Raw genomic sequence first — 26671 nt, forward strand, 5'->3', positions numbered from 1 at the left:
AAGTTTTTGTCATCTGTTGTGAGGTTCTTTCTTTCTAGTTGAAGAAAAAATAGATGCTATCACGATCATTTATTTCTTAATTATTCTATAGAGTATGTATAACATGAATTTCCTACCATTCAAAAACAAGTTTTGTTCAATTCTAGGAATAATTGCATGAGTCATGGAATATCTTGCTTTATGTCATATTGAGATTGATTCAATGTCTAAAAATCACTGTTGGCATAATACATGAAATTCAGTGTTTCTCTGAAATGTCTTAGCAATCAAACTTCAGAAATACATGACCAGTAACTAAAATTTTTATATACTCAAAAAACGTATGAATCTATATTTTATGTCAAAAACTCTTAGGTTTAAAGGAAGAAAAAATCATGTGACCCCAGTAGATAATATTTAATTTAATGAAAAATTGCTTCATTAACTCTGACAGAGCCTATTGCTTTTAGCTTACATGAGAAATTTGATTAAGGATCCTTTTGTCGCTTTTGAATAATAGAGCATTTCAATTAGTGCAAAGATTCTGACATTTAAACCTTTGAGTGTATATTTTTTTAAAAAATGAAAACTATTTTTCGCAGTGCATGTTCAGGTTTAATAACTAAATAAATATCTAAATGTTAATTTGTTAAATTGAGCCTCTAGAATTAAAATAAGAAGAAATATATTTTATTCTTAGATATATCTGTGCTTAATATGGGTTTCTCAAGCTTGTAATCCTCACTACTCAGGAATCTGGGGTTCAAAGCCAGCCTTGGCAACAAAGAAATAATCTTATAAATATGTTAGAAACAATTGCAAGAAAGAAAAAAAAAACATTTAAATACTTATCCTAGGGTTCATTTCACCTAACATCAACTTATCTGACCTATTCTGCTTGTCACAGACATGCCCCTCCCCCACGGTATAACCACTGCTTGCATTGTATTTGATGTTGGTATGATTTGTGGAGGGCAAGGGAAAAATCATATGGTTTAAATAAGGATACAGGTGGACCCATTGCAACAATGAGATGTACAAGTCATTATGTAGAAAAACGAACTTTACAACTTTGACGGGGGGTGGTGGATGGGGCAGAAGGGGCGGAGATGAGAACGGTTGAGAAGTAGAAAAAAAGGATGAGGCAACAAAACTTGATAAGAAATGTACTCATTACCTTGCCCATGTAATTGTAACACCTCTGTACTGTATTTTCACAATAAAAAAAATTAAAAAATTTTAAAAAGCCAGTCTTGGAAAGAAAGTTCATGAGTCGAATCTCAATTAAACACACACACACATCACCACACACACAAACACACACACACACACACACACACACACACACACACACACACACACACACACACACACACACAAAGCCAGAAGTGGAGTTGTGGCGCAAATGTTAAACCAATATCCTTGAGAGTTCAAATCACAAAAACAACACATATGCAATATTATGTCTAAATTCTTATTTTACTTTGAGGAAATAATGTCATGGAAAGTGATATTTGTTACATATCCTACAAATTTTGTGAAGTTGTTTTTAGTATAATTTCTCTTAAGATATAACATAGGTTATTAAAATTAATATTATTCTAGTATATTCATAATTACTCATAACACCTTAAAGTACAATAGTTGGTATTTTTTTATAACCATAAGAAATATTCTGAGTAAAAGATTGGAAGAAAAAAATAAAAGAAAAAGAAAGAAAGAGAAAGCGAGAGAGAGGTAAGGATGGAGGGAATGAAGGAGGAGGGAAAGAAGGAAGGAAGGAATGAGGGAACGAAGGAACAAAGGAAGGGATGGAGGAAGGAAGGGACAAAAACGATTTAATTTATAAAATCAGGTATTTAGCCCAACATAAACTTCATGTAATTAACCCTTTAGTAAATGCAATTTTGCAATTTTCATTTGCATGTTCCCCATGCATGAATGAAACCAGCAAATGAAGGATCAGAAATACCAGGTGTATTTGTTTGCATCTGTAGTAAATATGTATGCCTTTTTCTCAGTTTCTATACATCATCAAATAATTATTTGTAAACAATTCACACTTAGTTATAAATATTTTTAAAACTGAGGTAACCAAAGGTTGCCAATACATTATATACTGTGAATACGAGTATTTATAGTGCTATTAATATTACAGTTTTCATGTTTCATTAATTGTAACAATTTTATTTTGTATTTTATCAGACATATTGGCATACTCTGATTTTGGTGACTGTGAGAGTTCTAATAGCAGACCTTAATTAAAATCAAAGGAGATCTGTATTTGTTGGCTCAAATGAATATTTTTGAAAGCAATTAACACATCGGAGATTGTTCAAAGACATCAGAACGGCTTTAGGCTGTACCACGTTTACATGGTTACCTATGATGTGATTCAAGAGTCACTAAACAATCATACTTCACTTTGCCATCACTATAATTATCCCCACTGTAAGAAGAATCATTCACATAATTCACATGATATAAGCTTGTCCTTGTTATTATTTTCTATGAAATAATATCCAAATGATACACCACACTGAGTTAAAAAAAAAAGGTTGCAAAGTGTATTGGACGATGTAACTCCTTCCAGATAAGCATGTTGAAATTCTATTCCTCTGCCTGGTGACATTAGAATGAACGTTTCAGAGATTACCCTGCAATATTGATCCTGATAAAAGAAGCCCAATATAATTACGCTGCCATGTGAACGTCCAGAAAATAGATTATAATGAACCAGAAAGTGGACCCCATTAGACAAAGAATTGCTTGGAATTACCATTTTATAATCAATGTTTAAACTTCTAGAGTATGGATAATATACTCCTGATGTTTTTAAGCCACTTACTTTGAAATGTACTAACAGCCCAGTGGCTGAAAAAAAGCAAATGAGTTTTGATTTAAATTTCACAAATTCAGATAAAAAAGATTAATAAAGTTTTATTATTTGAATTTTATTCTCCAAGTCTCCAGGTTTAAAATATTTTTAAGGGCTGGGAAGGTGGCTCAGTAGTAGAGTGCTTGACTTGCATGCATTAGGCCCTGGGTTCGATTCCTTAGTAACATATAAGCAAAAAAACATTCGAAGAGGTGCTGTGGCTCAAGAGGTAGAGTGCTAGCCTTGAGATGAAGAGTTGAGGGATAGTGCCCAGGCCCTGAGTTCAGGCCCCATGACTGGCAACCCCCAAAAAATTTTAAATGGGAATCTAATTGAGGTTCAACTCTATATTCAACTATCATAATTAATTTTTTGAATATTTTTTTATTATCTTTAGTTGTACAAAGTAGTTGGTATTCACTGAAACAGTGTATGGATACATTGTATCTTGATCAATGTCACCCCATTCAACATTTTCATCCACCCATCCCAATCAACCCTGATTCTTATGTATCTCAATATTATGTTCTGGAATTACTTGCCATTTAACAAAGCAGTTTATGTGTACGAAGCACCTGGAATTGTGTTACCATTTCAATATCTTCTCCCCCCACTTCACACTACCCCTTGCTTTGCATATTTCAATTCTGGGAAGTATACAATGGATTTTTGCCTGCATTCGATCCTTTTCCCCTTCAATTTCCTACCCCTCTCATATTGCCCCCCCCCCATTGTCCTCTCTTGCAGTACACATTTACTGGTATTTATTTGGTTGAAAACCTTGTCTTAGTCTTTTAAGAGAATTATAGTATTTGCACTCTCCATGTACTCTACCACTTCAGATAATTCATTTGTACCTCCTTGCATACCATCCAGTGTGTTTAATTTTACATTTATAGGCACCTTCTATCTAACACAAATGAGGAAAATCATGCAAGCTAAGTTTCTCTGAGTCTGCTTTATTTCACTTAATATTATTTCTAAGTGTTTCATTTTCCTTGAGAATGGTGCAATATTATTCTTTCTTATGGATGAGCAGAATTCCATTATGTATGTATGTATATATATATATATATATATGTTGTATATATGTATATATATGTATATATGCATATATGCATACATATACTTGTAAATTGGGATCAATAAATTTAGATATATATATATAATTTAAATATACATATATAATTCTTGATCTCTTTTTACAATGAGAAGCATCTGGGCTGATTCCATATGTTGGCTACAGAAAATAAGGCAATAATGAACATGATTGTGCTGGTAGATTCAGTGTGGCCTTGTTTCTGCTCTGTTGGATAAATGCCCATAAGGGGAGTTGCTGGATCACAGGTAGGTAGCTCTCTATTCACGTGTGAGAGCAATTTCCATAGTGTTTTCTAAAGTGGTTGAAAAGATTACATTCCCATCAACAGTGTAATAGAGTTTCCTTTGGGCCACATCCATATCACTATCTGTGATTTTTCAGTTTTTCATAATGACATTGTAACAGGGGTGAGATGAATCTCAGTGTTGTTTGAATTTGCATTTCTTTTATGGAGAGAGATGTGTCTATTTGTCATTCTTACTTCTTCTAAAAATTTATCTTTGTCTTTATTCCATATATTAATTGGGTTCTTGTTTATTTGAGTGTCTATTTTTGTTGGGTTTAAATTTTGATATCTAAATATGGGTTAACTATGAAAACCCTTGTCTGATGCTTAGTAAAAATCTTCTTCCATTCCATTTTCTTTCTAAATATCCTGCTATCTTTTTCCTTTTCCTGAAGAAACTCTTCAGTATGATGCAATTCTATTGATCTAGAAAGAATATTACACCATTCATAAGGAAAAGGAAAGACTTGGAACAATCTTACATTAAGTGAAGAAAGACAGATTCAAAGAAATATGTGCTGCCTGATTTCCCTCATTTGTTGCATTAGAATGTGCCTCTAATTCTACAAGTAAAGACATGGGGATGGTAAAAAAGAAAACATTACAGTCGGACATGATAAATTATATGGGATTCTAAACATTTATACAGTGAGATCAAAATGCTATGTGGAGAGGATCACAAAGGCTTAATAGCTATATGACTATTATCATATAAAATAATGTTCATTAAAATGGTCTCCAAGAAATGATAGTTTTTTTAATTATTTTGCTTTTCCTTCTGTGTTCTGATGCAGTTTTTTAAAAATTGTGCACCTTTGTTCATATGTGCAAGTTTGGAAAGGGCAAGAGAGAGCACAGAAATGGTGGGACAAAGGGTTAACAAATGCAGCGGTGCTACTCAATAGAAACTACATTGTAAATGAACTATACAACTTATGGGAGAGGGAGCTTGAAAGGGAAAAACTGGGAGAACATGAGGGAAGAGGTGACACTGTTAAAAAAAAATGTGCTCTTTATCTGACTTAAGTCATTGTAACCCTTCTGTACATCATCTTTACAAATTAAAAATGGACCTCATAAACAGGCCAGAGTAGCTATACTAATATTAGATAAAATAGGCTTTACATTAAAAGTGGTATGAAAGTAAAAAGAGACAAAGAAGGACATTAAATATTGGTTAAGAAAACTCTTCATTAGAGGGACATAACAATTCTAAATATCAATTTCCTGAATTTTAGAGCTCCCAAATTCATTAGACAAATAATACTTACTCTAAAAATACACATACATTCAAATATATTGTTGGTTGCTTGAACACATCATTCTTACCTCTGGACAGGCCATCCAGGTAAAAAATTAGCAAAGAAACTTCAGAGCTAAATAACTGCATTGACAAACTATACCTAACAGATATCTGCAGAATATTTCACCTAGCAGTGTCACAATATATATTACTCTCAGCAGCCCATGGAATGTTCTCCAAAATAGATCAGATCTTATATCACAAGAAAAATCTGTCAGAATTCAAAAATAAAAATGAAATTACTCTTTCTATCCTGTCAGATCACAATGGGACCAAATTAGATCTCGACATCAAAAGGCATCACAAAAAATTCTGAAACTAACAGACTGAATAACACATTGCTAAATAATCAGTGAGTCACTGAAGACATATGGAGGGAAGTTCCAACTTTTATGGAATTCAGTATAAGTGAACACACAAAATACTACCACCTCTTGGACACAACAGCACAGGTGATACTCAGGAAAATGTATAGCTTTGAGTATGTACATCAGAAAATTAGAACAATCTTGAATCAGCACTAATGATGCACCACTAGGTCCTTAAAAAAACTGAACAAGCCAAACCAAAAAACGGTAGACAGAAATGATACATATTAGATTGAAGAAATGAATCAGTCTTAAAAACCATACAATCATAATTGACTTTTATCTACTATTAGCTCACAAATTTGCTCAATGTATCTCAACGTAGCTATTTTCAGAGATAAACTCAACCAGCTCAAACCAGTGAACAACACAAACTCCTAGGATTCTAAGAAACAACATTTTGTTTGCCTTTTTAAAATAAATTTACTCTGTTGTTCTTATTAAGGCGATTTATAGATGGATTACAATTACAAGAGTCAAGTAATGAGTAAATTTCCTTTTGTGAAATGTCTTCAGTTCCCTCACTTGTTCCCAGTCCCACTCTCCTGTCCCCACCCATGTGCTAAATAGTTCACTTTCATCAATGTTCAATGAACTCCATTGCTGCAATTTTTCACAATTTTCCCTAAATCTCTGTGCCCATCCCTCACATTCCTGAAGATGGACAATGAATACACCAGGCATAAGGTAAAGAAGACAGAATAATCACAAACTATAAACAACAACAAACACAAAACAAAAAAAGGACTTTTATATTTCCATATATCATAATTTGAGTATGTATATCTTGTTATATAAATATAAATGTTTTTTATTATAAAGTCAATTCAGGGATTAAGGTATGATAACAAAATCTTGCTTTCTATTTAATAATGCTTTTTATTTTAATATTAAATTTGTAAGTAACACAATTAAAGTCCTAGTGAAATTTGAAGGTTCAGATTTAAGTTAAATTTTCAAAATGTCTAATAGTTCCATTCTGGCAAACAAAATGAAAAACAGGCATGTTTTATCTTCAAGAATGTCATTATTTCATTGTAAAAATGTAAAAGAAATATAATATTAATTCAGTGAAAATAAGGAATCAAATACTTATGCAATGCATCAATTCCATAGATTATGAGATCTGTTGATAAAATTAATAAAAACTGTTTAAGTAGATTACCGAAGATATGAAGCAAATGATAATTTTCTTTTTAAGTGAAGTTGATAGAAAAATCAATGTCCAAAGATTCCAGAGTTCTGTATGCTTGATACATGTCAATTTACACATATGCTTGGCTCATCTCAAAATTATTTGAAGATAACTGAAAACAGGACTAGAATTAAAAAAATCATGCAAAGGTTTAGCTGCATTTTGTGATTAAATATGTCTCCTTTATATCTCTTTATTGTATTTGAAAAATCTGGAAAATTTGTTTAAGTCACATCAACAACAATGAGAAATAAAGATCCTCTAGCTCCTTAGAAGACCATCAATAAGAAAAACAGGAAACAATAAAAAAAATTGAAGTTCATTGTGCTGCTTTGCAATTGTGGATTATGTGCCTATCCCATGAATCTGGGCTAAAATCACAAGGGCTACTGGAAGAAAATTTCAAAATCTAGAGCAGCTAGATTCAAAACTTTGGCAAAGTAGCAGGTTATAAAATTAACCCCCAAAAATCCATGGCTTTTCTGTATGCCAACAATGAGAAAAGTGTGGCTGAAATTAGGAAAGCAACTCCATTTGTAATAGCCCCACAAAAAATAAAATACCTAGGAATTAACTTAACTAAAGAAGTAAAGGACCTCTATGACGAAAACTTCAAAATCTTGAAAAAGGAAATCAACACAGAACTTAAAAAATGGCAAAACCTCCCATGCTCCTGGATTGGAAAGATTAACATTGTGAAAATGGCAATACTTCCCAAGGCTATCTACAAATTCAACGCAATACCTATCAAAATTCCACCCTCATTCTTCAAGGAAAAAGAAGAGGCAATCCAAAAATTCATATGGAACAATAAAAGACCCCGAATAGCAAAAACGCTCTTCAACGGAAAGAACACTGCTGGAGGAATATCAGTACCAAATTTCAAACTCTACTATAAAGCCATAGTAATCAAAACAGCTTGGTATTGACATAAGAACAGACCTCAGGACCAATGGAATAGAATTGAAAACCCAGAAATGAACCTACAGACCTATAGCCATCTAATCTTCGATAAGGGAGCTAAAACAATAGAATGGAAGACAGACAGCCTCTTCAGTAAATGGTGCTGGCAAAACTGGTTAACTACATGTAGAAAACTAAAGCTAGATCCTTATATATCACCCTGCACCAGAATCAACTCCAAATGGATCAAAGACCTTGAACTCAAAGCAGACATTCTGAAAACATTACAGGATGGAATAGGAGAAACCCTGGGTCTCCTCGGCTCAGGCCAAAATTTTCTGAATAGAGACCCGGAAACACAACAAATCAAAGAAAGGTTGGACAAATGGGATTGCATAAGGTTGCAGAGCTTCTGCAGGGCAAATGACATAGCTAGCAAGATCAATAGAAAGCCCACGGATTGGGAGAAGATCTTTACTAGCCATACAACGGACAAGGGTCTCATATCTAAAATATACTTGGAACTCAAAAAATTAAACCACCCAACAACAAATCCTCAAAGAAACAACTGCCCAATAAGTAAGTGGGCGAAAGACCTAAAGAGAAGCTTCTCTGAATAAGAAAGAAGGATGGCCAATAGACACATGAAGAAATGTTCAACATCCCTAGCCATAAAAGAAATGCAAATCAAAACAACATTGAGATATCACCTCACCCCAGTTAGAACAGCAAAAATCAAGAACTCTAACAACAACAGATGCTGGAGGGGATGTGGACAGAAAGGAACCTTACTTCATTGTTGGTGGGAATGTAAACTTGTTCAACCACTTTGGAAAGCAGTATGGAGGTTCCTCAAAAGACTCCATATAGAGCTCCCCAATGACCCAGCAATCCCACTTTTGGGCATTTACCGAAATGACCACAAACAAGGCCACACTAAAGCTACCAGCACAACTATGTTTATTGCAGCATTATTTACCATAGCTAAGATATGGAACCAACCCAGATGCCCCTCAGTAGATGAATGGATCAAGAAAATGTGGTATATATACACAATGGAATTCTATGCCTCCATCAGAAAGAATGACATTGCCCCATTTGTTAGGAAATGGAAAGGCTTGGAAAAAATTATATTAAGTGAAGTAAGCCAGGCCCAAAGAAACATAGGTCCCATGGTTTCCCTTATTTGCAATATCTAATATAGGTATGAGTCAAGCGGAAAAAGTCAGAGAATGTGATGTTAGGAAAACGAACCCTCAAATATGTATTTTAATGTTTTTGTTTCATTCATGCATGTGTTTCTAACGCATTTATAATATTATTTCTTTGTTGCTTTGTATGTCCCTCCCCCACAGTGTAACCCCCGCTTTCACTATATTTGATGTCAGTATAACATGTGGAGGAGACGGGGACAAACAAGTCGTTTAAGGATTCAGGTGGACCTGTTGCAACAATGAGAAGTACATAATGTCACGTCAAAACCAGCTTTACAATGTCGGTGGGGGGGAGGGAGGGGGGGTATGATTGGGTGGGGGGGAGGGGGGAGGCTGGGAAGGGAGGTGAAGGGTAAACAAAGGAGGAGGCTGCAATGCTTGGTAAGAAATATATGCATTTTCCTACCCATGTAATTGTAACCCTTCTGTACAGTATGTTCTCAATTAAAATAAAAAAAAAAATCTAGAGCAGCTAATACAGCTCTGCAGTTATTTGTAGGTTTCACTACAGTCGCAGCTGGACATCAACTGTACAAAGAAAATAATTCTACTGCTTTGCAGACAAGAATGTGATGAAAAGCATACTTATATCTTCTTATATGAAATAAGAAGACCACACTTTAAAAGCTGACTAAATGGTGAGCCCTTTGGATCACAGTGCCAATTCTAAGGCACTCTAGATAATTCAAGTCCTTCATCCCTCCCCAAACATTAATGCCATTCACAAAGCATTGCTGAGGACAATTTCCAGTTTTATTTGATATTTCAAATGGCTTAGGAGTAACATAAACAATAATGCAAGTTGTTAAGAAAAGTTAATTTTGAATAAGCAAACAAATCAAATTCAACTCCATAGCATAACTTTTAGGAAATATGAATTAAGGAATACGGAATGTCCTTTGTAATTTAATATTAGAAATTAGGGCAAAATTCCAGAAACAGACTCTGAAAGAAGGAAAAAGAAGTCTTTGATAAGATATATTAAAGATTACCTAGGGACAAGTAATTTTACCTACATTTGGTATTATATGATAGCATATGTTGTTCTGCTAATCAGGGAGACTCAAAAAGATTTTTAAATATAATATGAAAAGTGCATCATCATGAATGAGTGAAATCAAGGAATAGATGGCTCAAGAGCTGGTTGGTTCTGTTAAATATTCTCATTATTTTGAATGATCTGGTGTTTTTGTATGTGTGGAATTATGAATATATTTTATGTCTAGGCAGGAAAGTTTCATTATTAGATCATTGTCTGATACCCAATGTCAGGAACCTAACCTGAGTCAGAGTGGTAAATATTTGTGTGTGTGTGTGTGTGTGTGTGTGTGTGTGTATGTGCAAATCTGTATTTAGAAGGAAGTATCTTATTTCCCTCAGGGTAATTACTTAATTGTCTTAGTTATACTAAATTAATGACAGCAGATAAAGGTATTTAACTTTTTCAGACATATATTTATGTTCCTATAATTACATGAGCAAACTAAAAAGTAATGTTTGGGGTATGAGTTTTGTGGAAGGTCAGCTGAAAGTATAAACATTTGGAATCTTGAGAAAGATATCAATGGCAATCATTTCAGTGAAGATCAATCTTAGACAACACTTGCAAGGATATGAAATCCTATATTAAAATGCAAGATGTATTGATTTTCCAAAGCTACACTATTCTAGAAATTTGTAGGTAAACTTGTTTAATTACAGAAACATGAACATAATGTGATTATTTATTAAATACACTTTTACATTTTAGTTTTGTCAAGTCAAAATACCATTTATTTTTACTGTATAGGAAGAAAAGCCATAAATATTACAGTTTGTGCCATATTTCACATTGGGAAGCTTTGTCTATATCACTAAGTTTATTTCTGTTGTTTCTGCTTTCCTATTCATAATTCTGCTTCTCATGGTATTCTCCTAAGGACCTTTTCTTTCTCCCAGTTTTGGGCTTGAACATACCTCATGCTCTCAGTTTGTTTGCAAACAGTAGTCAGTCTACCATTTGAACCATGCCTCCAGCACAGAAATTTTTGTAGTTAATTGGAGATAGAACCTCATGAACTTTCTACCAGCCTGAAAACCATTATGCCCCAAGTCTCATCCTTCTTAATCACTAGGATTATAAAGACGAATCATGGACCCCAAGATTCAATGACTTTTCAGGTCTTATAGATTCCCCATGTTTGCTAGGAATTTTAATAATAAACTACCACAGATTGTTTGGCATTAACACTGTAAATGCATTGCCTCTTTGTTGGTGGATCTATAATTCCAAGATCAGATTTGGCTTCTGAGTCTTCTTTCCTTGGCATATTCAAGGCTTTCTGTGTGGGGCATATGGGCAGCAAAGATGGCGCTGAGAAGAAATTGAGTGGGCAGAGTCTGAGTTGTTTATGTTAAAACCTGACTGGATACCACAATCAAGCAAAGTGACATCAGTGTATAAACAGCTTGTGGATAGCAGGGAAAGTATAGAAATCTTAGGTGCATGATAGGGTAACCTCTACAATGATTGGTTGGTTTCTTTTACTCCCCTTCCATGCCACATGGTTATTTTTTGCTTTAAAAAGTGCTTGCTGTGTGGTAATAAATGAGTTCTTGCTTATCTTGACTCCCTGTTCCATCTGACTGTCTCTGAAGCTAAGGGAAGCTGGGGAACAGGTAAGCAGCGCACATAGCTTTCCTAGCACTCGTCCATCTTCCATGGGATGAATGAAGGCCCAACATCTGGCTCAACATTGGGCATAAAAGGAAAATATACCACTCAAGGCTAAGCGGTCTCTCAGGGTAAGTGAAACCATTAAGTATGGGTAATTCTCTCTCACAGAAGGAGGACTTCAGAAGGGAGGAAGAAAAGGAATGGTCAAATTCGACTGAGAATGCACTGATCAGACAGAAGCACACTCAGTGGAAGTCAACACGAGGGTGAAGGTTACCCCTCCTCCGACTCGGGTGCCCCTGACAGTCCTAGGCCCCCACCTTATGCCTCCGAAATTGGGGAAGGGACAACGCCCTATGGAGAGACCTGTGAGACCTGGATCCCTATGACCGAACTTCCACAGAGGGGCCGAGGGCCAGGGAAGTAACCTATGTGGAGGCCTACCCTGTAAAGGAAGGGCCACTAGAGAGCCTGGACCCTGGGCCACAGGATTTGCTTCCCAAAGAGTACCCGGTCAATCTGGCACCAGGAGCTAACAGACCCTTGGAATTGTATCCATGGGAACCTAAGGATCTTAAAGAGCGCCACAAGGCAGTAATGGAAGATGACCTGAACTCTCCTTGGGCCCAGACCCTATTACAGGACATTGCTTATCACACATGGGTCCCTAAGGATTGGCTGGATGTGGCCAAAGCCATCCTAACCAGTTCTCAGTTTATCAAGTGGTGTGCCTTCTTTAAGGCAGAAAATAACTGGCAGGCTCAACCTGCAATACCTATTACTTATGCCATGTTAACAGGAACAGGGGAAGGTACTCCACTGGCATCCAAAAGGCTGCAATACCTGGCACGTATTGTGACCAGGTGAGGCAGGCAGGACTTGCCACATGGCACAAACTGGATGAAGGGTCCACTGAATCCCCCATAGCAGTAGTGAGACAAAAGCAGGGTGAGCCTCTACCTCATTTTATAGACCATGTCCAACAGAGTGTTCATCATAAGCTGCCAGCAGGGGACCTCTGGGATCAATTTATAAAGCTAATGGTTTGCGAAGGGATGAATGCATAGCGCTGCATGGCCTGCACTGGATTGAGAGAGAGTTCTCTGAGCAGATGGGTGGTGGCCTCTCAAGATGTTGGAATGCAACAGTACCAGTCCCAATCACTAGTTTTAATTTTACAGGCTCAGATATCTGTTATGACTGAGGCTATCACACAGGCACTGGCAGCCCTCGGCCAAGGAACCCCAAGACCATTGGCGAGAGGGACTTGTTTTAAATGTGGGCAAGAGGGGCACTATAAGAGGGACTGTTCACAACAATTCCTCGACACCCGGCCCAGGGGGTCCAAACTGCCCCCTACAGCCTGCCCCAGGTGCAGGAAGGGGTACCATGGGAAAAAGGATTGTCAATCCAAATATGATTTAGATGGGATGCTTTAAACTAGAGGAGGGGCATCCTCCAGCCCCGTTAAGTCAAGGAGGAACCCCCTCTGCTGTAAGGCCCAGGCAGCCTCATGGCAAGACAACCCAGGCCCATTGGACTGTCCCCCTGGTAAAAAGACTCAGCCCTAAACTGAGTATTTTTATAGGCAGGAAGCGGTTTCACTGCCTAATTGACACGGGGGCAGACAGAACCATACTCAGGGAGGAGGAAGTGCCCTTGGACTGGAAGCTTGCACCCGGGTCCACAATATTGGGGGTAGGGGACAACTCCCAGTCCAAAGAGATGGTTGCCCTTATGAAATGGACTAGCCCAGATGGAAAGCAGGGAAAGATATGCACTTTAGTAGCAAAAAAATACCTCACCACCAATTAACTAGGGCAAGACATGCTAGGACAAATGGATGTTATGGTCACTATAGACAATCGAGCATTCTATGATAATATCCTGGATGGAGAAGAAGCACAAAGGCTTAAATGGGATCTAGAGGGACTTAAGGAAAAAGATTTTTTTAACTTTCATAATTATAGAGAGGAACATATGGTACCCACTCGGGTGCACCCCCAATCCTAAAGGCCACTGCCCCCAAATACCTCCCCTCAGGTGGAAGCCGGGAATCCCTATTTGGGTGGAGCAGTGGCCATTGACAAAACCTAAACTTGTGGCCCTCCACCTTTTGGTGGATAAACCTTGGGCACATACACCCTTCTATGAGTCCTTGGAACACCCGTATTTGTTATCCAAAAAGCATCCAGGGCCTGGCACATGCTCCAAGATCTATGTAAGGTAAATGAAAAGATGGAGCTAGTAGGAATGCTCCTAAAGGCTATGCCATGGATTCCCACTATACCTTCAGAATATGCCTTGGTTGTGATTGATGTTAAAGATTGTTTTTTTCTCTATCCCACTGCATCTTGAGGACTGTGAGAAGTTTGCCTTCTTCATCCCTTCTCTTAATTTTTCCCAGCCTGATTGGAGGTTCAAATGGACGGTGTTGCAACAGGGAACGGACAATAGCCTGCCCGTTTTCCAACAATACTTGGCCACACTTTTAGGTTCAGATACCTCCCTTGCCTATGCCTACATGGATGATATAATTCTGGGGCACCAAGACCTGGGCCACCTGGAGGGCCTTCTGGCCCAGGCTCTTATCATATTAATAAAGGGAGGTTTTACTATAGCCCTCAATAAAATTCAAAAGTACCTCTTTTAAGGTGCTCGGATCCCACCTTATCTTGTCTTAAGTCTGCCCCCATAAATCTTTGCTGGATATTCCAGCCTCTCTGACCCTAACCCAACTTCAAAGTCTTTTAGGAGAAATCAATTAGCTGTTGCCATGGATTCCCATCCCTAAACATTGTCTTGTGCCCTTATTTGCCTTACTAAAAGACATGACACCCCAAGAAGTTATTACAATTACAAGCAGCTATCAGTCAATATTTTTACAGTTTCAAAAATACATGGATGAAGTTTCCTTGAAGAGATATTCTATTCTTGAGCCCATTTCCCTCTGGTTGCTTGTGGGCGACACATTGATTTCTGCAGTTTTAACTCAAAGGGGGGAGCCATTAGAGTGGGTTCAAACTCCCCTAGGGGGCACACTTCGGTTATACTCTCAGGCAGAACAAATTACCGATGCTATCATCAAGGGAAGGACCCAAGCCCAAAGAAATATGGCCTTGAGCCTCACTCCATTGTTTTTCTTTTTCGGATGACAGGCGTTGAGGGCTCACTAGAGCTAATGCTCATCTTGCTCTCTCCCTTGAGGGCTTTCTAAGCCATATTGACTGCCATTACAGGCCATCCAAATGGACTGTCATGTTATGGTGAGTTCACCTCAAAATGCCTTCTCTATTTTCTCCTACACCTATTCCTGGCACCCTTCATGTTTTTACTGATGGAGGTAAAGCAGGCTCTGCCTATGCACCCTTTGATGAGCAACAAAAGACCCCCAGCCAACAAAGATTTCAACCTTGTCAAGGGTCGGCACAATATAAAGAAATGTTCACTGTAATAATGGCCCTTCAGGATATTCAAAAACCCTTTAATTTCTATTCTGATGGCTTATATGTAATTAACTTGCTCCCTCATATTCCTCAGGAACATATTAAGCTGGATGGAAACCCTATTTTCCCCTTATGGTTACCTTTAAGGGCCTATTAGAAGGATGGGGAGACCCTATTCATATTCAACATTGAGAGGGCATTCAAAACTTCTTGGATTTTTATCCACGGGCAATAATTGGGCGGACCAGTTAGCTACTGGCCCACAAATATTAACATTACAAGGCACCACCCATTTACATGATTTAATCCACATCAATTGGAGAGGTTTTCAACATAAATACCCTCAGTTTCCTGTGAAGGACCTCAAAAGGATAGGACATACCTGCAAAACATACCAGCCCTTCTTAAAAGTACTCCCTTTACAACCACCAGGGTTAAATCCCAGAGGCCTCAACCCCAACATCCTCTGGCAAACTGATGTTACTCATTTCCCAGGCTTTGGTAAGCTTAAATATATATTTGTTTCTATAAATACCTATTCATGAACATGTTGGGCCACAGCACATAGAGGAGAAAAAAAACTAAACATTCACAAACACATTTTCTTCAATGCTTTGCCACCTTGGGTCTATTACCACAAATTTAAACCGAAAATGAACCCTGTTTTGTTTGTATAGCAATGTCAGTTTTTTTACAGATGGCATATTAATCATACTACAGGAATTCCCTATAATCACCCAGACCAAGCAATTATAGAAAGAAAGCACCAATATCTTAAGGAACAATTATTAAAACAAAAAGGGGGAGTTATCACCCATATACAGTTATAGATAGCTTTATTTGCCATTAACATTTTTAAATTTTTCAAAGATGCAACTGAATCCAGATTTCAGAAGCACTGGGGAAAATTAACCCCTAAGCCCCAAGTGAAAGTCAGGTGGAAGGACACTCTGACACAACAATGAAGAGGACCTGACCCGCTAGTTACCATGGGCAAGGGATTTGGATGCATTTTTCCCATAAAGGACAAAGCCCCCATTTGGCTCCCAGCCAGGAACCTTAAGTTTTTACCCATTATCTCTATACACGAGGATGCCCAAGGATAAACTAAACAACAAGGAAAGAATACGGCTCTGGTGGCCGTGGCTTGTGTTTAAAACAGGGAAAACTAAAAAGATAACTACTAACCATCCCCAATGGCAACCAACCCTGGAGAAACTCTTATGTTAGCTAACAATTGCAGATGGTGATACTGCAGCTGTTGCCTGTCCTGACACTCCCAGTCCCAGCAATGGCCCTAGGGAATCCACATCAACCTCAACAGGTAACCTGGGCAATGATCAGCAATGGCAATGGAGAAATCATCAATAGCACCATGCATGATAGGGTGAACTCTACAATGATGGGTTGGTTCCTTTTCTTCCCTTTTCATGCTGCATTGTTTTTTTGCTTGCTGTGTGGTAATAAACAAATTCCTGCTTGATTTGACTCCCTGCTGTGTCTGTCTCCGAGGCTAAGGGAGGCTGGGGAATGGGTGAGCCGTGCACTTACATTTCCTCTCAACCCGTCCGTCTTCTGCAGGACAGACGAAGACCCAACACTTTTGCTTCTCTTGTAGGAGTCTTCAACTTACTTGTTACCTTTGAGATTCTGTTTCCATATGCAGTCACTTTCTAAGACAATGGGTTTTTGTTCTCTAGCATGATTTCAGTGGGACAGTAACCAACACATAATGTATTACTTAATGGATAGAAGAAAATCTCATAGGAAATTGTTTTGGACATGGAAGTTATGGTTATACTTTTAAAAAATAGCAAAAGAGGTACAGGTTTCTTTAGAGCTTGTAAAATGAGTATGAAGTCTTGACCTTAGACATGCCAAATTCTTACCCTGGCACACACTAAATTCCTAGCAGTATTGTAGGATTGAACCCAAAACCCTGTACTTGTGAAAAAGCATATCTATTACTACCAAACTTGCAGATTATAATTGGATTGTTTATTTTGAGGTACTATCACTATGCCTTGGCCTTCTTGAACTGTAGTCCTCCTAACACAAGCATAAAACATTGCACCCAGCAAATGGTTAGAGTTTTTGAAACTTCTTTTTGTGTCTGGGCTTGCCTGGAACTGGAATTCTCTAATCTCTGTTTTCCAAGTAGATAATATTATAGCTTTGAGCCACTTTATTCAGTAAAAGTATACAATTTCAAAATATCTTGATATTACCTATATCTGTGCTTAACATATATAGCTAACCTTAATTTTCTCCCTCTTTTTTTTTTAGTACTCTGAGTTGAAAATATTGGCTTTCTTGATATACATGGCTTTGTTTTGGATGGAAACCCATCACAATCAAATAATCTCCCAAACGTTTATGTCAAAAATCATGGAAAAGAAGGCTTCAGGTTGGAAAAAAAAAAACACTGATCCCAAGTTATAAATGAAGTATATTCATAATGTTAGTCAATGCTTTCTTAAATATGAGGAAGAAGGCAGAAATGTGAAAGATGTCAGGTCTCTGTAGAAATTCTCTAATTGTCACTTCACGTTAATTTCCTTCCTTAAGGCTTGCTTTATTAAAACCCTCTGGGTGAATATTGGTTGGACTGATTGGTAATCTTCTCCAGGAAATGAAGCTGATTTTAGAAGGCTGATGGGGTGTGAAATAAAGGAATGATGAGAATGAGCACAGATATTGTTACAGAATGAGCCGACTAGGTTAATTGCTGAACAGCAAAACAAAGCAAAGTTTCAAGTCTGATGATCCATATTGTAACATACATAGATAGATACATATACAGATACAGGTAAATATGCATATACATATAAATACATACCTGAAAAATTAAATCTCCAGTACAATATAGAGAACCTTGGCGTGGCAAATATTAAACTAATAAAACTTGTTTAAGGAAAAGTAGAGTAAAATATCAACAGTTTAGCATAGATTTTTGTAAAGGATGAAAATTCTTCCTTCATTATATACTTTACAAATATCCTTAGTATGTTTTAAGGTGATTTTTGGGAAAATACCATACAGAGGGATTACAATTACATGGGTAAGGTAATGAGTACATTTCTTATCAAGCATTGTTACCTCCTGCTTTGTTTCCCCTTACTATCCCTTCCCATCTCCCCTTCCTGGCCCTCCCTCCCACCCGGAGCCAAATTTGTAAATTTTGTTTTTCTACTTAACATCTTGCATATCTCATTGTTGCAATGGGTCCACCTGTCCTAGCTGCTGAAAATAGAATGATTAGGTATCTTTTGTCAAAAGGTTCATATTTGTGGAAACAAATACCAGCAGTGGTAACTTTTTTTCCAGTCCTTGAACTGTGGTTTTGCTGGTATATTTAATGTGAGTTAGTTTTTTATTTATTGGATTACTGCCCATGTGGGTAATTACTGGGTCTTAAGGGAGATCTATGTTTAGAATATGCATACTGCATTCCAGAGGGGTTGAACATGTGTAATTTCCCACCAACAATGTAATAGAGTTCCCATTTGGCTACATCCACGTCAGCATTTGCTATTTTTAATTTTCTTGATAATGGCCATTTAATTGGGATGAGGTAGAATCTATCTTGTTTACTTGTAGATATATAGGCACTTTTGAGCTACCATAAATGAATAAATCTAAGAAACCTATATTGCTCTGAGTGTGCATTCCTTTCTCTTATTATAATTTTCCCAAGCCTTTCATTGTCCTTAAGACTGGTGAAAAGTCATCCTTCCTGATGGGTGAATAGAGTTCCATTGTGTGTGTGTGTAACATGACTATATGCCCATGAGTTCATTTCTAAGCCTTCTGTATCAACTGAAATTTTGCAATTCCATATTAAATTTGGATTACTTTCTCTACTGCATTGAAGAATATTGTTGGGATTTTGATGGGTATTGCATTGCCAATTGTTTGGGGGCAGTATTGCAATTTTCACAATGTTAATTCTTCCAACCAGGAGCATTGAAATATTTTCCATTTCCTTGAATCTCCCTCAATTTTTCGTTTTTAGATTTTTAAAGTTTTCACAGTAGAGGTCCTTCACATTTTTAGTTAAATTAATTAATTCCTAGTTTTGTTGTTGTTTTCTTTTGCTTAAATTTGATTTGATTTTGAGGCTAATACATATGTGGTTGTTTTTTGGATTTCAGCCTGGATCTTTTCATTGTTGGTAACAGAAAAACTACTGATTCTTGTGGGTTTTATACCCTGCTTCATTGCTGAAGGTTAGCATCACCTTTACTAACTTGACTGAGAATCTATAGGGTCCTTTAAATACAGGATCATTTCATCTGTGAAAAGGGATAAGTTTACTTCTTCCCTATTTGGATCCTCTTTTTGTTTTGCTCTTGCCTATTGCCCTTGCTAGAAAATCCGGTACTATATTGAACAGTAGTAGAGAGAGTGGACATCTTTTTCTCATTCCTGACTTTAATGTCTTCATGCCTCCACTGTTAGGTGCGTGCTTATTATCTCTTAGTCATATACATACTCTATTATACTGAGGAAAATTCCATGTGTTCCTAGCTTCTCAGACCTTTTAATCATAAAGGGGTATTGGATAATTTTAAAAGCTATTTCTACATCAATATAGACGATCATGTGGTTCTTTTCCCTGCTTCTGCTGATGGTGTCTGTTATGTTTATTGACAAGTATATTGAATCCATTTGTATCCTAGGATGAACACTGTTTGATCATAGCATACGATTTTTTTGTTAGTTGTGAAATTGGTTGGTGAGAATTTGATTGAGAAGTTCTCTATCAATGTTTATCAAAGAGTTGAGTTCATAGTTCTCTTTCTTTGATGAGTCCTTATCTGGTTTGGGGAAGAGCCTAATTCCAGTTTCATAGAATATGTTTGATAATTCCATTTCCCTTTCTATTCCAAAGAAGAGATATATCTGAGTATTGTAAGTTCTTTGCAAGCCTTAATTTCATGGTAAATCCATTGAGTCCTACATTTTTCTGTTATGAGAAATTGTTTATTGAAATTTCATTTTCATTACTTCTTATGTATCACTTCTTGGTTCAGTTAGAGTACAGGAAAGCATAATTTTCTCCAGGATTCTCCAGTTGATTGGCATATGGTTTTCAAGTACTCTCATATAACAGTCTCAATTTTGCTAATTTATGTTGTGGTCTCATTTTTTGTTTCTCTAATTTTATCTGTTTGAGTGAGTCCTCTTAGGAGCTCTTAGGAGCTGTGAATCATCTACTGAATATATTTAACTTGTTCTCTGGTAGGAAGCATGTCATATAACCATGTCCTGTTCTTCTTCATCTTTTCTCTGGAGGATATCTTTGATTAACTTCCATCCTGCTGATTTGGTGGAGATACATTGTTTCTAGTTTTCTTTGTCATGAAATATTTTTATATATCCTTTAATTGTAAAGGAATATTTGGCTTGGGACCATATTCATGGTTCATAGTTGTTTGCCCTTAATATTTGTTATATATCATGCTGGCCTCTTCTTTTTTTTACCATATCAGCTAAGAAATCTGTAGTTATTCTGACTGCATATCCTTTATAAATAATCAATCTTTTCTCTTTGGCAGCTTTAAGAATCCTTTCCTTGATTTCTAATGATCCTCTAATGCATTATGATGTGGTGGTGGGTTGTTCTTTTCTAGAATTCTCTGCTTGGTGTTCTAAAGGGTTCTCTTCTCTGAATGAATCTATCTCTTTGGATGTTTGCAATGTTCTTTGCTAGAATTCTGTAATATGTTTCCCATCAATTTAGTGTCCTGCTCTTCTTGATACCAATCTTCCCTAAATTTGATCTTCTCAGTCTTGAAGTTCTGGCAAGATCATTTCTTATTCTTTGGATTTGTTCTAAATTATTACTTCCTCTTTCCTATTAGACCTATTTGGTCTTTGACCCCTGAGATTATCTTCTATATCATCTATTTGCTGTGGAGATATTCTACTTTGTTTTTGATTTCCCTGTCTTCTAATTGGTCATTTTTTATGGCTTCTATCTCTTTATTAAAGCTTTGTTTTAGGTCTGGGTATGGACTTTCCTTACATCTTTTCTTTGGGTGGTGGGGAGGCGGTTGGAAGGGTTGTTTTTATAGCTGTGTCATCTTTTATATCTTTTAACTAGGCATCCATTTTTTCCTTGGACTCCCTTGCATTTTCAGAATTTATTTCTGTTTGTAGTCTCCATGAGTTATTTTGCTAATCTATAGTTGGTCTTATCTTGTTCACAAATTTCCTTGTAGAGATTTTGTATCTTTTCATTAATCACATTTTTCAGCAGTATTTGTAATGAATTTTGAAAACTGTCTTCTACGTCCTTAATTGTCTGTTCTAATGCGTGGTTATTTACTGTGTGAATTATACTACTTTGACATCTTTTTCTTGTATTTTTCTGATTTGTTATGTTCACTTGGAGGATTTCTTTTGGGGCATCTATGATCTTAATAGGTGACTCTTTATGTTCTTGGTTGAATTGCTAGGTGTTGGTTTGATCTTCTGTTTTGATTTGTTTTTCTGGAATTAGGTTTTTGTCTAGACCATTAAGTGTAGGAATAGAAATCAATTGTGGGAAGATGTTGTGATGTTAATACTTGTGGTTCCAGTTACAGTTCGGGTTGTACAGTGATATCTTCAATTGTCTCTGAATATGGATTTGGCTGTCTCCGTTGTACACTTCTGTTCCTCCTTTTTTCCCATGTGGACCTTTTATTTCCACACTGCAGCTGTATTTTGAATATGTTGGCCACCACCTTCACAGCAGGCACCTGCCTGGCTGGGCACCTTTTCAAAGATTTCTGTTTGCTTGGAAGACATATAAAATCTTCTTTTGAATTGTATATCTATAAGTAATTATAGTTGACTTGGTGTGACCCTCTAGAAGTGGAGTACCCTGTAGGACTCTAAAGATCTGTTTCATTAGAGAGAGCTAGGGTAATTTTCTGTTGTTATTGTGCCATTGGTTTTCCTCGTCCTCAGATTTATTTTATTCATTGTTGATTTTTTCCACATAATTTAGGATTTGTGATGGTGGTATCAGGTTATTTTTGTTTTTTGTTTATGTTAATTTGATATAGTGATTTCAGGCTTGTATGAAGAGACAGTAAGAATATTAAATGTATGTTATTACATGGAAAGAAAGATAGCAGACATTTTAACCTATTTACTACAAGTAAATTAATATTAAGCAAAGCTAATTAAAATAATTACGTCTTTACTCTTCAGAGGATGAATACAGTACTCTTGGATATCTTGGAGGAAAAGACTTTAGACTCATTACAACTGATGCCTTACATTGATATTACTGGCTAAACTATCTTCTTCAGAAAGGCAAAAGCTCCATGTCTTTCATATTAATATAAAATCATAATATCTGCATGTTGAATTGTTTTTCTCTGCTATTTTCAATTCTATTCTTCATCCATTAAGTATCTAGGGCTTTGAATGACCAATTCCTTAAAATAACTATACTGTTTTTGATGTGATATAAATCTCAGTAATATTTTTTTCCTTATAGATTTTTATTGTGAAAATACCATTTCCCTTATTGCAATAACTAGTATAGGTTTGAATCAAGCAGAAAAGTAATATTAATATGAATTTTCCTCTGAGTCTCATCTTAAGCTACATTCATATGAAATTTATGCAGTCTCAAGCAAAAAACCTGACAATTTTACCCTTTTCTGTTTTAATCAATCATTCTCTTTAGAAATATGTTCTCACCTTTTATATTGCTCCAGTAAACATCATGTATTTCTAGTACTTTTACTGAAATAAATATAAAGTATGGAACATGAATACTAGCCCCCCCTTATCACTTTAAAGTAAATCCTTGGGAACTATTTTATATATAAAAATAAAAATAAAATTTGTGGAGGAGATGGGGAAAAACAAGTCGTTTAAGGATACAGGTGGACCCATTGCAACAATGAGAAGTACAAGTTGTCATGTCGAAAACGAACTTTACAACTTTGGTGCGGGAGGTGGGGAGAGAATTGGGTGGGGGGCGAGGGAGGAGTCTGGGAAAGGATGTGAAGGGTAAACAAAGGAGTAGGCTGCAATGCTTGCTAAGAAATATACTCATTATCTTGCCCATGTAATTGTAACCTCTCTGTACAGTATGTTCACAAAAAATAAAAATTAAACTTAAAAATAAAAAATAAAAATAAAACAGTGCAATGCACATGTTTATACATGAATCATCTAATTGTTGAGTCAATTAGAAACAAGAACTACCATACCACATCAAGTCTCAATTTACTTAAAGGCACCAAAAATCTTAGTGTTCATGAATATCACTGATTTTTTTTAAAATGACTAGTCACAACAAAGTTTATATTACATTTCAAACTTAAAAAGTGAAAATTACCACCAGAGTTGTTGTCAATATCCTGTTTCCAGGAATACATTTTTTCAGTAGAGAAACAAAAATAAGGATTTTTCACATAGAAAGACAGATGTAGAAACAGACTGTCTTTCCTTAAGATGATAAATATTTGCATTTGAAGATACTATAGCAATTCATAAGAGAATTTGTGATCAGAAGTGACAAGTAAGCAAAGCAACTGGAAAACTGTATATGTAGATTGAAACTTCAGTATAAGATCACAAGTTTACAATAAATTATTCTACAGAAGATGATTCTGTATCTCTAAAACACATCCAGTGTTCTACGTTTTCCCTCATACTCCTGTTCTCTTACCTCAGTTCCTGATCAATATTCTTCTACTTTCATGATGTCAATTCTTAATAATATAACAAGGTGGGTATATTTTGGTTTGTAGATCCAATAAATTTTAGTATTTTGGAATAGTAGGATGAATTCATGGAGTTTGACTTGAATGTCAAGATTGAAGATACTGTATTCAGGATACTGTTAATTGGCCTGAAGCAGCCAGGAACAAACTATGAATATATAGAAACAGTATACTAAGAGCAAGGGACTTGATTTTAGAGAAACGTTTAGGTCCAGGCAAGATCTTCAAGAAATGAAAAACAATGGAACAAACATCAATCAACTATCTTTACAAAGGAACTGAACTGATCTCTGATGTGTCTTGGTGGCAGCTGTGTGTGTGTGTGTTTGTGTGTAAGTGTGTCTGTGTCTGTGTCTGTGTGTGTAGAGAGAAAATTTTAGTGTGGCTTCCATATTTATAGTTAGTATATAGTGGTATACTTAAGTCACTTCATCTAAACTGACTGGTTAGACAACCTTGACAAGAATTGATGAACTGTATTTATGTCATGTTTTTATTTTTGTGGTCTTATATCACACCGTTCAGAACATAATCACTCTTGAAAATAAAACTTGAGTCTGATTATATAAAGCTATAGATCAAGATTCCAAATAAATACTATATTTCCTCTTATATGTGGAATCTAGAGAGATAAATATATGATACAAATATAAAAAGACTATTTGAGGGTGGTTAATATGAGGAAAGAGGAAGGAGACAGTGTCGAAAACACATATGATCAAAGTATACTATATCTATGTATATAAATGAAGCCAATTAAAATTGTAAACAGAAAGCTGAACATGACATAGGAAAGAGTAATAAAGTGGTTAAACAGCAATGGTATGTTCTATGTATGCAGAAAGACAGCACAACAGAAACATAGTGTACTACTAATACATACCAATTAAAGAAAATGATAAAAAGATTATAGAAAATATGATCTTAGTAGTTATTGGTAGATAAATAATTTTTAAAATACTCATTTAATATTGCACTTATGTATATGAGGTTTTTCTTTTCTCCATGTTCTAATTTTGAAAATATAATTCTATAATTAGTATCATTCTAAAGAATCACATTCCCAAGAGATACTCAATTTATTTCCAAGATTCTTATTTTTTTCAGTCACAGAATTGGTAATTTTACCCAAGACACAGTTTCAGAAAGTGAATGTTTGTAAAGTCCAAAGATATTGTCCCTACCCAACATGGATATCATCATGTGTACATATAAAAGGCAAAACTGAAAGAAAATGTTGTCTAAGGGATTTTGCAGATAAATCATCTCACGCATAAGGAGGTAATTCTTGAATATTTTCATGTCTGTTTTAAGAATGTCCACTAGGTGTGGGGTTGAGATATTTAGATATTTAGATATTTTCAGAAGAAACAATGAGTTTTTTTACAGATTTAATTTATTCCCTCTTTTTTAATTTTTTTATTTTTAATCATTTTTTTCCGGATTGGTTCCTTATCTTAGCTATGGTAAATAATGCTGCAATAAGCATAGTTGTGCTGGTACCTTTAGGATGGTCATGTTTGTGATCATTTGGGTAAATGCCCAAAAGTGGGATTACTGGGTCATAGGGGAGCTCTATGTGGAGTCTTTGGAGGAACCTCCATACTGCTTAGCAAAGTGGTTGAATAAGTTTACACTCCAATCAACAATGCAGTAAGGTTCCCTTCTGTCCACATCTCCTCCAGTATCTGTTGTTATTAGAGTTCTTGATTATAGCCATTCTAATTGGGTGAGGTGGTATCTCAATGTTGTTCTGATTTACATTTCTTTTATGGCTAGGAAGATTGAGCATTTCTTCATGTGTCTATTGGCCATCCTTCTTTTCTCTTCAGAGAAGTTTCTCTTTAAGACTTTAGCCCACTTATTTATCGGGCAGTTGTTTCTTTGAAGATTTGATGTTGGGGGATTTAATTTTTTGAGTTCCAGGTATATTTTAGATATGAGACCCTTGTCCATTGTATGACTAGTGAAGATCTTCTCCCAATCCTTGGGCTTTCTATTGATCTTGCTAGCTCTGTCCTTTGCAATGCAGAAGCTCTGCAATTTCATGCTATCCTGTTTGTCCAACCTTTCTTTGATTTACTGTGTTTTTGAGTCTCTTTTAAGCAAATTTTGGCCTGTGCCAAGGAGACCTAGGGTTTCTCCTGTTCCATCCTGTAATGTTTTCAGGGTGTCTGCTTTGACTTGGAGGTCTTTGATCCATTTGGAGTTGATTCTGGTGCAGAGTGATATAGAAGTATCTAGCTTTAGTTTTCTACAAGTGATTAACCAATTTTGCCAGCACCGTTTACTGAAGAGGCTGTCTTTCTTCCATTCTATTTTTTTAGCTCCCTTATTGAAGATTAGATGGCTATAGCTCTGTGGTTTCTTTTCTGGGTTTTCATTTCTATTCCATTGGTCCTGAGATCTGTTCTTTTGCCAGTACCAAGCTGTTTTGTTTACTATGGCTTTGTAGTAGAGTTTGAAATTTGGTATTGATATTCCTCCAGCACCGTTCTTTCTATTAAGGATCGTTTCTGCTTTTGGGATCTTTTGTTGTTCCATATGAATTTTTGGATTGCCTCTTCTATTTCCTTGAAGAATGAGGTTGGAATATTGATAGG

The sequence above is a fragment of the Dipodomys spectabilis genome, unplaced genomic scaffold, assembly GCF_019054845.1.
Source record: "Dipodomys spectabilis isolate Male_0828 unplaced genomic scaffold, ASM1905484v1 ptg000198l, whole genome shotgun sequence".
Classification (NCBI taxonomy): Eukaryota; Metazoa; Chordata; class Mammalia; order Rodentia; family Heteromyidae; genus Dipodomys; species Dipodomys spectabilis.